The 15,154-nt window shown below is 43.2% G+C and overlaps 1 pseudogene; it reads right to left on the bottom strand.

Moving 5' to 3' along the window:
• Positions 1–12,359: 12,359 nt before the first annotated feature.
• On the bottom strand, positions 12,360–14,803 carry LOC143651458 (ataxin-2-like protein pseudogene; annotated as a pseudogene).
• Between the last annotated feature and the right edge of the window lie 351 nt (positions 14,804–15,154).

Consider the following 15,154-nt stretch of genomic DNA (forward strand, 5'->3'; position numbering starts at 1 on the left):
TTCAACTCCCTTTCCTAGTCTGGGAAGCCCATGGGGTTCACATCTTTGTCCCATGATCTGTATTCCCAGGGCCTAGTGTAGCACCTATCACAAAGCAGTGGACACTCGGGAAGAGGGGGTTTAACAGAGCTCTTGATCCCAAGCCCCAGATTTTCTCCAGACTTCCTTCTCACCATCCACAAATTAGCAGTACTCTGTATGAGGACAACTCACAAATCACTACAACTGAGTTAGCTGGTATCTTTATATACCTCCTCTCTCATAATTAGAAAGTTTTATGCACAAATATGATATTTTAATTGTGGTAGCCAGTTTCCAAATGTCCCCATCCCCAAGGATCTTTGACTTCCAATATTCATGCCTTTATGTAAATGCTTATACAAGTGAATACTGGCTAGTCTGTCTGATCTGTAAAATGTAGCAGAAGTGACAGTGTATAACTTCCAAGAAGGACACAAGAAGGCCCATGGACAAGCCCATGAGGCCTCCTGCAAAGAGTCAGAACAACTTGCCAGCCAGTCACCCTGGAAGTGGAACCTCCAGTCCCAATCAAGTCTTCAGAGCCTCAATCAAATCCAACATTTGACTGCTATTTCCTGAGAGTCTCTAAGCCAGAATCACCAGCCAAACCATTCCTGAATTCCTGAACCACAGATATTGTGAGATAAAAAATGTTTGCTGCTATTTTAAGCCACCAAGTTTGGGATAATTTGCTATGAAGAAATAGATAAATAATACATTATATAAGAATAGGGGTAAAGAAGGATGTTTGAAAAATTTGTACTTTGAGGATAGGCTATTCAAAAATTAACATACATATAGAATGTATAGTTTCAGAGAAGTAACTGTAAACATGCAACTGTAGCAATGCTAAAGTTGTCAGGGGATTTATAAAAAGTTGCTAACCTGAAAGTAAAAGGTGACTCTTAGAAAACAGAATTCACATTAATATCCTCTTCTATTGCTTTTCCTTTGACAATCCTCAGGGAAACTGCATCAAAAGATAGTCACTCAAGTTGAAGATTAATGGAACCACTTTAAAAAGGGAAAACAAGAAAGGAACTGAAAGAAAGACAGATTGCCTCAAAATTCAACAAAAGTGTTTTTTCTTTAATATATGAGCAGTTCTTCAATTTCTTGGTTGTTTCCCATAGTCTTAAGTTTGAGTCTAGATTGGAATACTTTCAAAGACAGCAGGTGTTAAAGACACACTCTTTCCTACTTCCACTCAGTGAGACCAGTTTTCTTTGTCTTTCTTTAAGGATGAGTTCTTTCCCCCATTGTGTCTCCATTTGGTAATAATTTTAACATAGTGCATTCCCTGAGGCTTCCCATAAGACTAGCTCAGAGAAGGCATGTACCCTGACTGGGTCATGTTCACACAGCTCTGTCCTGAGTCCAAAGAGAAGTGGCCTGGCTTCAATAACAAAAGAATGTGGAGTTCACAAGTGAAGTGTCCCTCCCATACTATACCTTTCCTGGGAGACTCTTACCAGGCAGAAGACTGGGCTTTATCTTATTACAGAAACACCCAAGGATATCTTCACAGAAGGAAGCAAGGCAAAGAACATATCTCTGAAGGAAAGAATGTCTTGGATTTCCTGCAGAAAGTATGAACTGTATCTTTGTGGTTGGAAGTGCCAGTAGATAAGTGTTCTAGTTTGCTAGCTGCTGGAATGCAATATACCAGAAACCAAATGGCTTTTTAAAATGGGGTTGTAAGTTTAAGTTCTTAGGTCATGAAAATCTACAAATTAAAGCAAATCTATAAAAATGTCCAAATTAAGGCACCGTCCAAAGGTTACCTTCTCTCAAGAAAGGCCGACGAACTTCAGGATTTTTCTCTCAACTGGAAAGGCACGTGGTGAAGTCTTTTAGCTTCCTCTCCAGGCCTCTTGCTTCATGAAGCTCCCCCAGAGGCACTCTTCTTCATCTGCAAAGGTCACTGGCTGGTGGACTCTGTAGTTCTCACGTCTCTACTGCTGTCATCATTCTCCAGCTTTCTCCAAAATGCTTCCTTCTTTAAAGGATTCCAGTATGGTCATCAAGACCCACCTGGAATGCATGGGGTCACAACTTCCTCTAATCAAAAGTTAATATCCGGGGGTGTGAGGGTAGTTCAGTGGTAGATTTCTTGCCTGCCATGTGGGAGAGCCGGGTTCAATTCCTGGGTGATGCATTTCCGAAAAAAACAAACAAGCAAACAAACTAATGAAAAACAAACAAAAATGAAAAAGGAAAATTCAACAAATGGTGCTGCAATGAGAGGATAGTCACATGGAAAAAGTATGAAATGGGACCCTTACCACACAGTATACAAAGGATAAAAAAAAGCTACTACCCACAATCAGATGAGTCGTATTTCCGCGGAGACAACCTAATCAAGTTTCCAACCTATAGGGCTGAAGAGAAATGAGAAGAAACAGTTTCTCCCACAAGATTAATTAGGATTAAAACATGGCTTTTCTAGTATATATAAATCCTTTCAAATTGGCACAATAAATGTGGTGGTATGGTAACTAGGGCACCACCTGTCTGAGCCAGATCAGGGGAGAGTAGAGTGCCTGGCCCGAACAGAAGTACAGAGGAGTGTTCCTATTCCATGGACATTCAGAACTGTCTAGGAAGCTGTGGGTGACAGTAGAGCCAGAGTGGTGTCTAGGGAATGCGCATCCCAAAGCCTTGAGTCTTTGGTTTGATGGAGAGACTCAAAAGAAGGAATAAAGAATTGAAATTTCCAGAGCCTGTCTTAGTTTCCAGGCTCAAATTAATTATAATGATTGGGTTTAAACAAAAGGAATTTTCATTGGTTCATGGTTTCAGAGGCTAGAAATCTTGCTTCCTCCTAGGGTTGTTTTGGCAGGCTGACAATTCTTGAGGTTCCTAGGCTTTTCTATCACACAGTGATGCCCTCTCCTTTCTCTTCTGAGTTCTGTTCACTTTCAGCTTCTTCCCACAGCTTTCTTTCTCCATGTTTGAATTTCATTCTGCTTGTGAAGGATTCCAGTAATACAGATTAAAGCCTAACCTGATTCAGTTGGCCAAACCCAAACCTTAACTAAAAATATCATCTTTCCAAGGTCCTGTTTACAATGGATTCATATCCAGAGGATTAAAATTAAGAGCACGTTTCTTTCTGGATACATAATTTAGCCTATCACTGTCCACTCTCTGGACCCCAAAAAGACATGTTCTTCCCATATGCAGAATACATTAATTCCATCACAATATCCCCAACAAAACATAATTTATTCATTCTGGGATGAAATTCCTCTTTGTCTGATGGGCCTGTAAAACATAAAAAGCATAGCTGCTTTTAATATACAATGGAAAGGCAGGTAAAGAATAGATATTCCCGTTCCAGAATGGTGAAACTGGAAGGAAAACAGTGGTTATGGGTCCCACACAATTCTGAAACTCGATAAACAAACTCCATTAGATCTCCATGAGATCCATAGTCATCTGTGGATTAATGTTTTGTCCTCTAGTCCTGCTAGAACAGAAGCCTCACCCTTTTCAAGTGCCTGCATGGTGGCCATGATTCCCCTGAACACTGAGATGTAGACCCCATGCTTTCTGAAGATCAGAATCCAGCCAAGCTCTCCATGAACTCCAGGGCAGAGGTACCACCCTCTGTGGACACTGAGATGGTGTCCAGGCTCTCCATGAATGTCCGGGCACAGGCCCAGTATCTCCGGGAATTGGGGTGGTGGCACTCTACCTGGACATCAGGAACAAGGCCTGTCCATCCAAGCACAGGAACAGATCCACCCTTTCTGCACACATAGGCGGAAGCACAGGAACAGATCCACCCTTTCTGCACACATGGGTGGGCCTGCTATCTTGGCCCCAGGTGATCCTTTACAGTGTAGACCTCTGCTTCCATAGTTCTGCATTTGAAGTCATTTTCCCTTCAATTTGTCCCTTCTCTATTCCTTTCAGTCCAGGCTGGCAGTGGTCCTGCTCAGACAAAATTCACAAAAGCCTTGTCAGCTTTGAATGCAATTTGCAGGGGCGGGGGGAGGGGGAGCTCCTAACCATCAAACAAAAGGGATTTCCACAGATCATTCTGTGATAATTTCATTTCCAGTCCTCACTTCCACTGAAACGGTTGACTGGATCTATATTCCACCCTCTCTTAGTAAAAGGTTGTTCAGTTAAACCCTCACATGGAGCTCTGTTCTCTGGGGACTCACTTAGAAGCTCAGGAAGGTCCCTGATAGAGCTCTATCTGGTCCTAATCTCAGAGCACACTACCTGGATAAGCTCAGCATTTTCTAAATCATCAAAGTGTAGTTCCTTCATGCTTAAAAGATAAGTTATCAGCGTATCTCTTTCCTCTTGCATTGTACAAAACACTGCAAGGAAAAATCAGGCTATACCTTTTATACTCAGCTTAGAAATTTCCTCAACTTTATATCTAAGTTCATCACTTTCATGTTCTGTCCTCCAGCTGACATTAGAACTCAATTTTGTCAAATTCTCTGCCATTTTAAAACAGGATGATTTTTCCTCCAGTTTCCAATAACACTTTCACCATTTCCTTCTAAGTCCTCATCAGAGATAGCTTTAATGTTCATATTCCTACCAGAAGCTTCTCTTCAAAGCAATATAGATTTTATTTATCAAGCACCTCAAAATTCTTCCAGCCTCTACCTATTACCCAACCCCAAAAGTGTTTACCCATTTTTGGAATTTGTAATAACAGCATCCCACTCCCAGTACCAAAGACTGCCTTAATTTTCCTGCTGTTGTACAAATACCATGCAATGAGTTGGCTTAAGCTACAGGAATTTATTGGCTTATGGTTTCAGAGACTAGAAGGCTAACTAGGGTCAATATCGTTCTGGATGGCCAACGATCCTTGGCATTCCTTAGCTTTTCCGTGACATGGTGATGTCCTCTCTTTTCTCTTCTGGGTTCTATTCACTCCTAGCTTCTTTTCATGGCTTTCACTATACCCAAATTTCATTCTGCTTATAAAAACCTCAAGTAGTCCAAACTAAAGCCAATTTGTCCACACCCAAACTAAAAGCAACATTCTCAAAAGGTCCTGTTAACTATGTGTTCACACCCACAAAAATGGATTAAGATTAAGGACATATTTTGTTTTGTTTTAAATTTTGTTTTTATTTTCTTAGAGTATATAATCCTAACTGTCATAGAGCCAGACTGCTCCCCATGTAAATGGTGAGAGACTGGTATGAAATTTGCTCCGATGAAAGTTTGTTCCCTTTGCTTTTCAGGAAAAGAGCAACGGTGATGCCTCCATTATTGTGTATCTGCTAAGCAGAGCCACACAGTGATAATGGGCCTCTCTTCCAGAAAAATTAGGGTCAGAATGTGAATGTTCAGCATGATTGTGGTGCCACTGAACCTGTTCTGAGGTCCTACTTATGTCCCCATCATTCAATCCTGACCAGAGGGCCAGACACTTCAGGAAGGGACTTCCTAGGAGAAATGTCTCTGAGCTAAGGGCAAACATGCTGGTCCCTCCCATCTCACTTGGTAATGCAGCCTCCCTCCTTGTCATGAGTCTTGGGAAGGCCCTGCAATTAAGAAAAGAATTATGGTTGGAGCTAAAGAGCCTCTTTGGGGGTCAAATACATCAGGCATGACAGGTGCACATTGTCTAACCCCCTCAGAGTTCATGAGCCTCATGAGGATGATAAATGTCCCCAGGTTTCCACAGAGCAAATTCTAAAAGTTGATGAAATGATATAAAGGTATTTATTCCAGGGGGATATCCTGGCATTATGAAAAATTATTTTGATTGCTGGCTACAATGCTTTTAAAACCAGCAATGTAACATTTCCCTTAAAATATCAACAAACTTCAAAAAGCACTGCAGTTTCCTGGCTTGTATGAGAAGCAATGAACCCCAAGTGGATTGATAAGATGCACATCAAAGCTTTCCTTTGGCTTGCTGGTATTTCATCTTATCAGAGCAAGTTCCCAAAGAGAACACTCCTGCCAGGAGCCCCTAAACACGGGTGTCAAATGCAGAGATGCTGTCTTGGGTGGATTCTGGAGAAGAAGACCTGATTCAAGTATTTTGGTGAAAGTAGGGCTTTTGGAAGGTAATCCCAGGAAAGAGTGAAGGGAAATGGAGAAGCAAGACAGGAGAGAGAAAGCAACCAGTAAATTATCAAGCAGGTAACCTTGGGGCAACTGGAGTTCCATACCTCTAGGGAGCACTAACTGGCTATGGAGAACATACCTCAAAATTATTCCTACTGAGGGATGAAGAATAAATGTAAATTACTACCATAAATTTTACCATTCATCTTTATATTGTGCGATGCCAGTTTCAAATACAAATTATGAAGAATTATTGAAATTATACAGTTGATATTTCATAGCTTATACATGCATATATATTTATTGCAGAACAGTGGTTGCACAAAACTAACCCACTTGATTTTGTTTCACTTCTTGGTAGGTGCACATTCCATCAAGTGTCTCTACTTTTGACTTACTGATGGTAGAGGAAGGACCTCTGGGTTGCCCTTATCATTCCCTTTCCTTCTATGTAATCATTTACAGTGTAAGTGGTTAGCTGATGCAGGGAACACAGTGTTCCTTTGTTACTCCTGTATCTTCTCTCTGCATTTGAAACAAGTTCTAGTGTGGCCCCTAGGGGCTGTCAATATTCTGGACACTCAATTGTGACTTTGTAAACTACCTGGTACTCACTTTTTCTCACCGAAACCCCACACCTTGGGGTCCACTGGAATTCTGTGCTTGGGGGCATAGGGTCTGCTGTACTGGAATGGGGTAGCCAGGACATTAGGGGACAGACACATGGTGCCATCCCTTCTAATGATGCACATGCTCCTTATCCCATCAGGCTTCATGTACAAACACAAGTTAAAAGATAAAATTAAGGGGCAGGGCAAAGGTAGATGAGTGGTAGAATTCTTGCCCCCCATGTGGTAGATCTGAGTTCAATTCCTGGACCCTGCACTTGCCAAAAAAAAAAAAAAAAACAAGAAAAAATCCTCCTTTAATAAAATAAATTAAAAAATAAGATAAAATTATTAGCAATATCAAGATGGCGACTGCAGAACATTAAACAATGCATGGGCTCTTCTGAATGTGAGGTCTCATGAGACTGCATGCCCATACAGCTGGCCCTGGCTGGGGAGTTACCCACCAAAGCCCTATTCTTTATTGCTAGACAGAAGACATGTGGGCACAGACCTGTCTCCCTAGCATCCCTGAGGATGAAGATGTTACTGCTAAGGGAGGGAACTAAAGGGAAAAGACTGTACATCAACATTTGTTGCATGCTCAAGACTCAGAGTTCCCTGAAACATAGACATAAGTGAAGACAATTCATTTTTCAAGGGGAACTTCTCCATGTTAGTCTCATCAAAGTGGCCACATATGTCTCCATCACCAATAAGCTACTTTGGGCAGTTTCTTTGCTTTGCAGCCCATTGTGCACATTTGAGAGCTGTCACTGGCTAACTAGGGTGTTTGTGAGGTGCCTACAGTACTAAGCAGTGAGTTCTGCAGTTTGTCCAGGCAAGCTTTCCAAATTATAAGAAATAATAATAGAAAAGTTTATTAATTTCCTAATGCTGCCATTAACAAAGGACCACAAACTGGGTGGCTTAAAAGAACAGAAATGAAAAAAATAAAGAACAGAAATGTATTATCTCATGGTTCTGGAGGCTGGAAGTCCAAATGTAAGGTGTTGAGAGGACCACCCTGGGCCTTTGAAGCCTGCAGGGGAGAACTCTTCCTTGTCTCTTCCAGTTTCTGGTGGTTGCCGACAAACATTGGCATTCCTTGGCTTCCAGCTGCATCTCTGCAATCTCTGCAATCTCTACCTCTGTACACACGTCATTTTACCCTTGTGTGTCTGTGTATTTTCTGCTTTTCCTGTAAGGACAAAAGTCATATTGAATTTAGGGCCCACCCTAACTTGTATATATCTGCAAAGACCCTACTTTCAAATAAGGTCACATTCATAAGTAGCAGGGATTAGGACTTGGCCAAATTTCTAGGGGACACCATTCAACCCATAGTACTAACATTTGCAAAGCATTTTATATAGTCACTTATAATCTTCATAATAACTCTAATCTGACGTTGTTTTCCCCATAGTGTGGGTGGCTTTTCCACAGCTCTCCTTCTCTAGAGCACACTTCCTCACCTTCTTGTGAATGGGATTTCTGGAGACTTGCACCCACAGCTACCTGCTAGGATGCTACTGCTGAGTTGGCCCCAGTGAGTCCTATGTAAGGGAAGTGGCACCATCAAGCATCAAAACTTCTCTCCTTAGGAAATGAAGTTCTTTTTGATGGAGGTTACAGTGCTTTTTTGAAAAGATCTTAAAAATTACCCAGTAATAAAAGAAAAAAAATTAGTCCATGTTTACCCCAATCCCTGGAGCCAGTGCACCATATTTTAGAAGATAATTATGCAACTAAGTCCACGTTCAAATTTTCAATGGACTATTTATCACAAAACTCCATTTACTAAGAGTTTATTAACTGATTATTATCTATAAAGTGGTACCAAATAATCTATAATTATTTTGCCAGTGTTAAACGGAAGCTAAGGATTTTTGTCATAGTCTGTAGGTAGCTAGATTCCTATTGGAGCAGAAGATGCAAAGAACCAGTCAAATTTGAAGTCTCAGTGCAACTATGAAAATGGCTAAATTCAGTAGTATCCTACATCAGAAATAGGTAAAACAAAAATTCCCACCTTCCAGTAGGGACAGTGCTCAATTGAATCATGTTTCCTGCTGACGGAGTCTTGGGACTAGCTTTCTTGAAAGAGGATTTCTCTGATTCCTCTTAGGAGAGTTTTGCAATGGGTACCTTCTTGTGGCAGGACTTAAGACACTCCCCATGCTAGAGTGAGGTCACAGCGGCCATGATGAAAATGCAACACAAATAGTAGAGTAGCTGATAGCCAGTACCTGGTTCAACACGGCTTCCTGAAGTCATCGTTCTGTTCATGGCACCACCTACACCTGTTCCAAACTTTATAGGAAGAATAGTTTTTACTAGAGTGTTGATGACCTGGAAAAACAAAATTCAAAGAAATTTATGAAACATTTATTGAAATCCTACCAAATACAGGAGGTATCGGCATTTTCTTGAGCAAAAATATGATGGAGTGCTTGTCCTTTTGGAACTTATAGGGACAGTCTGAGACAAGCAATCAAACACCATTTGATTTGATAGTGTATGAGGGTCCAAAGGGAGCCACAAAGGGTTACTGAAATACAAAGAAAGGAGTTGATGCATCCAGTTTAGCAACCACCTCAGAAAGAAGTATTTTATTCAAGGGAGTCTTGAAGGATGGTAGGAGTTATTATATTTTTATACCCCAAAGCCTTTTCACTGCATAAATCATTTATCTTCACTGTGTAAAACTCAGAAATATAGATTAAAAGAATTTTAAATCACTTTCAAGCCCAGACTCTCACCCATAGATAAATCCGTTTGTACTTAGTACATGCCTTTTAAGATTAGACAGATAAAAATGGGCTTACACCATAATATACTGGTTTTTTTTTTCTATTTACCACTTCAGGGACATCTCTTCATGTGCAAAATTATGTCTACATCATCTTTTTAAAATGACAGCATGCTTTTGCCATGATTTATTTGATTAATATCTATTTTTGAAATTCAGATTGTCTCCAAGTTGTCATTACTATAATTGAGTATACATCTTTGTGAGCCTCTTTAATCATTTGTTTGGGAATAGTTCCTAAAATAAGAATGAACAGGATGTATAGATGATAGATAGGGACATGCTTTCATGTGGAGAGAATGACAGAAGAAAAAGAGCCTATGAAGCCAGAGAGAGCAGAGTTTGTCGGGTTCCCAGGATATGCTCACCCTAACTGAAAAGTTGAGCCTACATAGGGAGGAGCAATTGGTATTTATAAAATGTTATCTTTGTCCTGATTCTAAGAATTGGAAAGGCAGTGATGAATTGAGCTGCTGGCTGGGGGACATTACAAATTTCTACAACCTTTTGGGTAAGCAGTTTGGCAATATGTAGTTAGAGTTTAATAATGTTTATGCCCTCTGCTTTGGCATTATACTCTTAGGAATCTATTCTAATATAAGATTATCAAAATAGCATTTACATTAGGGAAAATTATAAGTCATTCAATAATAGGAAAATCTTCCAAACTTCCAAAAGAAGAAACACTGCAACCAAAAGAAAATTATGCTATGCAATAATAATAACCTGGCAAAGAGTTCATAATTAGAGTGACCTCATGTCCCCTTTTCCCATTTTAGAATCTTGGTCTATGCATACAGTTCTGGTATAACTGTTAATGGTATGCTCTTGCACTCTCTAAAGCTCGTGCCCAAAGTAATAACTGGACAAAGCAGGCCATGAAACTGTGCATGCGGTGTAAGCCATCAACAGTTAGTAAATGCTTCGAAAATGATTCTCCTGGCAAAAAAAGCTCTGATCTGCAGCTTATGCCAGTTTCCATGGTGTAAATATTTCCAAATGGTCAATTTCAAGACACCAATGCAAAGTTACTGAATGTGGATTTGGGATGAGATGAGCACAGTTGGCACTCCCAAACTGGTCCAAGCTGATTCAACGCTTTGCTGGGTAATCTCAGCACTGTGTAGGTTTGTATTCCACAAGAACAGTGTTATCTTTATTCATATGGCAGGACTGTGATTTTGTTTTCTTCTTTATGGACCCCTGTCCTTCCTCAAGAACCTGACACCTATTTGTCACTATCTTAATTTGCAATGGCTGCTATGACAAAAACCAAACACTGGTTGGCCTAATAACAGAAATTTATTGGTTGCTTGTTTTGAAGGCTGAAATTCCAAACTCAAGGTGTTGACAAGGCTTTGCCTTCTGCCTGAAGTCTATAGTATTCTGGTTCAGTCTTGCCACAATCCTTGGAGTCTGTTGGCTTTTGCATCTCTGCCCCCATCACATGGCAATCTCTTTCTCCTTGTGTCTGTTCTTCCAGCTCCCCTGATTTCCTGGCTTCTCTTTATAAGGTTTCCAGCAATAGAGATGAAGGCTCACGCATCCTGATTCAGTTGGGTCACACCTAAATAGGATCTCAAAAAATCTTATTCACAAATAAGTCCACAGCTAAACAGATACCACATTTTCAAAGGGTCCTATTTACAAACGGCTTCCTACACACACAGGAATACAAACCAAGATTAAGAGCACGTCTTTAGTTGGGGTATATAATTCAATCTACCACAGCCACCACCTCTGACAAAGGCAACCACTGTGCCTCTGAGGACAGGCTGGCAACCTTGCAGAGGAGTGTACCTACAGTTCTTGGACTGTTCTGCTTCCAGGTCACCCCAAGTGCTGCCACCATCAGGATGGGAGAATGAGGCTCTGAGCTCACTGTTTCCTGGGACACTAACCTTCCTCCGCTGGACAAGATAAGAGTGACCAATACTTAGGCAGACAGGTGCATTAGGATGTTATTTAACAGCATAGATGAGAGGGATTGAGGACCAAAATAAAGAACTCACAAGGACATACCAAGGAGAGGAAAGCTGTAAGAAACCCTGCACATTCTTGTTCCTTCTACCTTGATAGATGGAAATCTGTGGAAAGTCTAGGTCTTTGACAAACTTCCAAATCCAAAGTTCCCAAGTGATATGGCCATGTCACTAATGTGCATTAATAAGAGCCCAAGTAGCAACTAGTCAAGACCCTGTGAAGAAAACAATCTGTGAATGTGTGCCTTAGTCAGAAATCTTCACCATTGGTGATGCCAGGCTCCATTAAATCCTGCCTCTGAGCTAAGTCACAAAGTAGAGTCACTAAGGCCCTGACATAGCCTTGGCAGTGAGCAAAGGGGTATAAGGATGACCTGTACATCCCTGGGGGAATCATTCTGAATGCAATGTACAATGGTATTTATATATTCATACATTCCTTCACTCTTTTTTTAATTTTAAAATTTTATTTTTTGCTATTATGTTTTAAAATACTGTGTATGTAATAAAAAGTCCTTGTTCAACCATCCTTGTGGGGCATCTGTCTGTCTCTCAGGCAGGTCACTTTAGTTAATGGGAAGAACAGGGGTCCCAAGTCTCAGGTCATAAATAATAGAAAATAAAAGATCTTCCATCTCCATCAGGGAGTAAATGACAGGACAGGAGGGCAAGTGGGGTGGGAGTGGGCAGGGTCAGAGAAGGAAACCCCTACCCTGCTGGACTCTGCCCCTGCCCACTGTAAGACCTGTCCAATTCAAGGTGCTTGGCAGGAATTTCCCAGCTCCTCGGGGGAAGATGGGGGATTGGGGATCTGGAACTGGTCTGAGCTTCTGTGGGAAGAAACATAGGCTAGTCTTCCTTCCACTCATAGAAGTCTCAGGTTGCAGCTAGGACAATCTTCAGTTCCCTGTGGAAGGGGAGCTGCTGGGAGGGATGAGATTGAAATTGGAGGTGTCTGGTATAGGGGTAGGGTGAGAATGCAGGCATCCTGCTCTGGGGCACTGTGCCTTGGGGGGGACATAGCTCTGCGGTGGGTACAGCGGTGCTCCCCAGGGTGAGGGGGTGGGGTTGCTGTGATTCCAGTTTGGACATGGGTCTGAGTGACATGGGTCATGTTAGTGACACTGTGGGGCAGCTGCTGGTAGGCATGGATAGCATACACAGCAGCAAACTGGGGGAAGCTGCTCTGAGGGAACTTGACAGAAGGGCCCAGTGGCAGAGAAAGCACCATGCGCGTCAGGGTCCCTGAGTGGTACAGATTCTGCTGTGGATGTCCACTGCCCAGGTGTGGGGCCTGCCTCGTCTGGTGCTGGATGGGACTAGGGGCCATGTGCTGGGACTGCTGCTGTCTCCCAATAGTTGTGGTGGTTGCTGCACTTGGTAAGGATGGAGCTGTATGGCATGGTGTGGATAGGACTGATAAATGGTGGCATAAAGGGCCTGGGGGTAGGCTGCTCTGCAGAAGGGTACTGAGGAGTTGAGGATGACACAATGGCCTGGAGAGGATTATCTGATGTTAGCATGTGCGGATTGCTTTGAACCATGGAGGCAAACACTGCCTGTGAGGGGTAATGGGCCATGGGTTGCATGATGGCAGGTTGGCCTGGGAACTGCTGAGGGTTGTAGGGGATGTAGGAAGAGTAGGGCATGATGGCCACCAGAGGGGACCAGCAACAGCAGTGGCCTGCATCATCGGAGGGGCTGAGGCTGGCTGGTGTTGGTCTGAGAGCTCAGGGGACAGGGAGATTTTGATCTCTGGTACTTGCCCTGCTGTCCAGGTAATGAGTTAAATACAGGTTATGGAGACATCTGAATGCCTGCACAACTGGTCCCATATAGACGTGAGGTATGTAAGAGATAAACTGGGGGCTATACAGCCCACTCTGGCCTCCTGTCAGAAATGGAGCCCACTCCAGGATCCACAACTGATAATGCCCCAGGAATGGAAGCTGAAGAGGTTGGCACTGCTGAGTCGACGGGAGGCTCAGGATCAGAAGCAGAGACTAGGGCAGACTTGGGAGAGTGTGGGGGATACATCTGGCCCACTGCAGAAGGTGGAACAGAAGCTTCTCCAGAAGGCCAACTGCTGGGTGATGACAGAGTGTTGGCACCTCTCAGAGGCTGCTGTGCCTTAGGGGACATGCAGGAAGGGCCTCCATTGATACCAAGTGCCTCAGTACCTGGACCAAGGCTGCTATTTTCAAGATGATGAGGGCCACAAGGCAACAAATTACTAAGGCCATACCAGCTGTCCCAGGAATTGCTGCATGTCTATAGGAACATTCTTGAACTCAATGGGGCAGAGGGATATACTTTCCTTTGTTGGATGCCATGCTGGGGCTCTCCCTCCCCGAGCCCTGCCGCTGGACTGAATTGCTCTTCTCCTCTTCAGTGTGCCCATCATCATTCTCCATGGCAATCTGCAGACAGTACTGGGGGCTTCATTCAATCTCTTGGGCCAACTGGGCCATACGCAGCTCCCGCTGATGGAACTCTTCTGAGTTGTCCTTCTCTAAGGGCACTGTATAAGAACAGAGGCTTCTATCACGGGTGGTCTTTACACCAAAGTTCTCCTCATTGAACTCGAACATTTTATTGGGGTCCCATCCATCGGGCATGTCAGACCCCACGTGGTTGTCATTGCTGTGGCTGTCTCCCCACTCCCAGCAATGAAGCACCTTCTCTTTATGCTCTCCATTCATCTGCGAGTTCATCGCAATGGCTGAATCGGTGAACTTTTTAGCAGCATAATTGAGGTCAACATTTCTGAAGTGGACAAGCATGACATCACTCAGCTTAAACACCATGGTCTCCACAGTGTCTTCACAAGGAAGCCCTGATGTGTTCCTGTGCACAGCATCTACTGCTATTTCAAACTTTGAGCTCAGAGTCTTGAAGATACCTTCAAAGATGGTACCATTTTTTTACTTTTACATCACAAGTGGAGCCCACAACAGCTGTAAGGAAAGGCAGTATTCTGGAATTGTTGTTGACACCGTCAAACACCGGTGCCTGTGGGGGTCACTTTTCTGCGCTCTGTCCCCTGGCACAGCCCATGGCTGTTGCCTCTGACCTCTCTTGATGTTGCCAAGCCTGGGGAGTCAAGATACCCTTGGCTTCCCTTCCCTGGCGAAGCCCGCTCCTGACGAGGGCTGCAGGCCCCAGGCAGGGGTGAGCGACCGCAGGAGGTTCTTGGGGAGCTCAGCTGGAGGCCAGCGGCACCAGGTCGCCCCCAGGAGGTGGGTCATGGCCTGTTGCGTGGGGGTGGGAAGGTGGCTGCTGGGGCTGGGATTCTGTTGTGGCTGCTGAGGCCTCAACATGATGGCAACTGGGGAAGGGTAATTGGGGAGAAAGGAGGAAGAGAGGGAGCTGGGGCTAGGGGGAGCAGGAAGCAAGGGAGATCAGGAAACTAGGGACCCACCCCTGGCTGGTGGGGGAAAGGGACCTCCCATTCCTTCACTCTTGAAATATTTAATAAGTACCTACCATGTGCGCGACACTGCTAGGCACTTGGAATACACCAGTTGACATAAAATAGACAAAATCTTTGCTCTCACAGATCTGTTCACTTGTCAGAGGAAGATGGAAGATAAATTACAAACTAGATGGAAGGTGGTAAGATATTATTTTGAGAAATAATAGGGCTGAATAAGAAAGAGATTGGGAGTCTT

Source organism: Tamandua tetradactyla, chromosome 12 (genome assembly GCF_023851605.1).
Source record: "Tamandua tetradactyla isolate mTamTet1 chromosome 12, mTamTet1.pri, whole genome shotgun sequence".
Taxonomy (NCBI): Eukaryota; Metazoa; Chordata; class Mammalia; order Pilosa; family Myrmecophagidae; genus Tamandua; species Tamandua tetradactyla.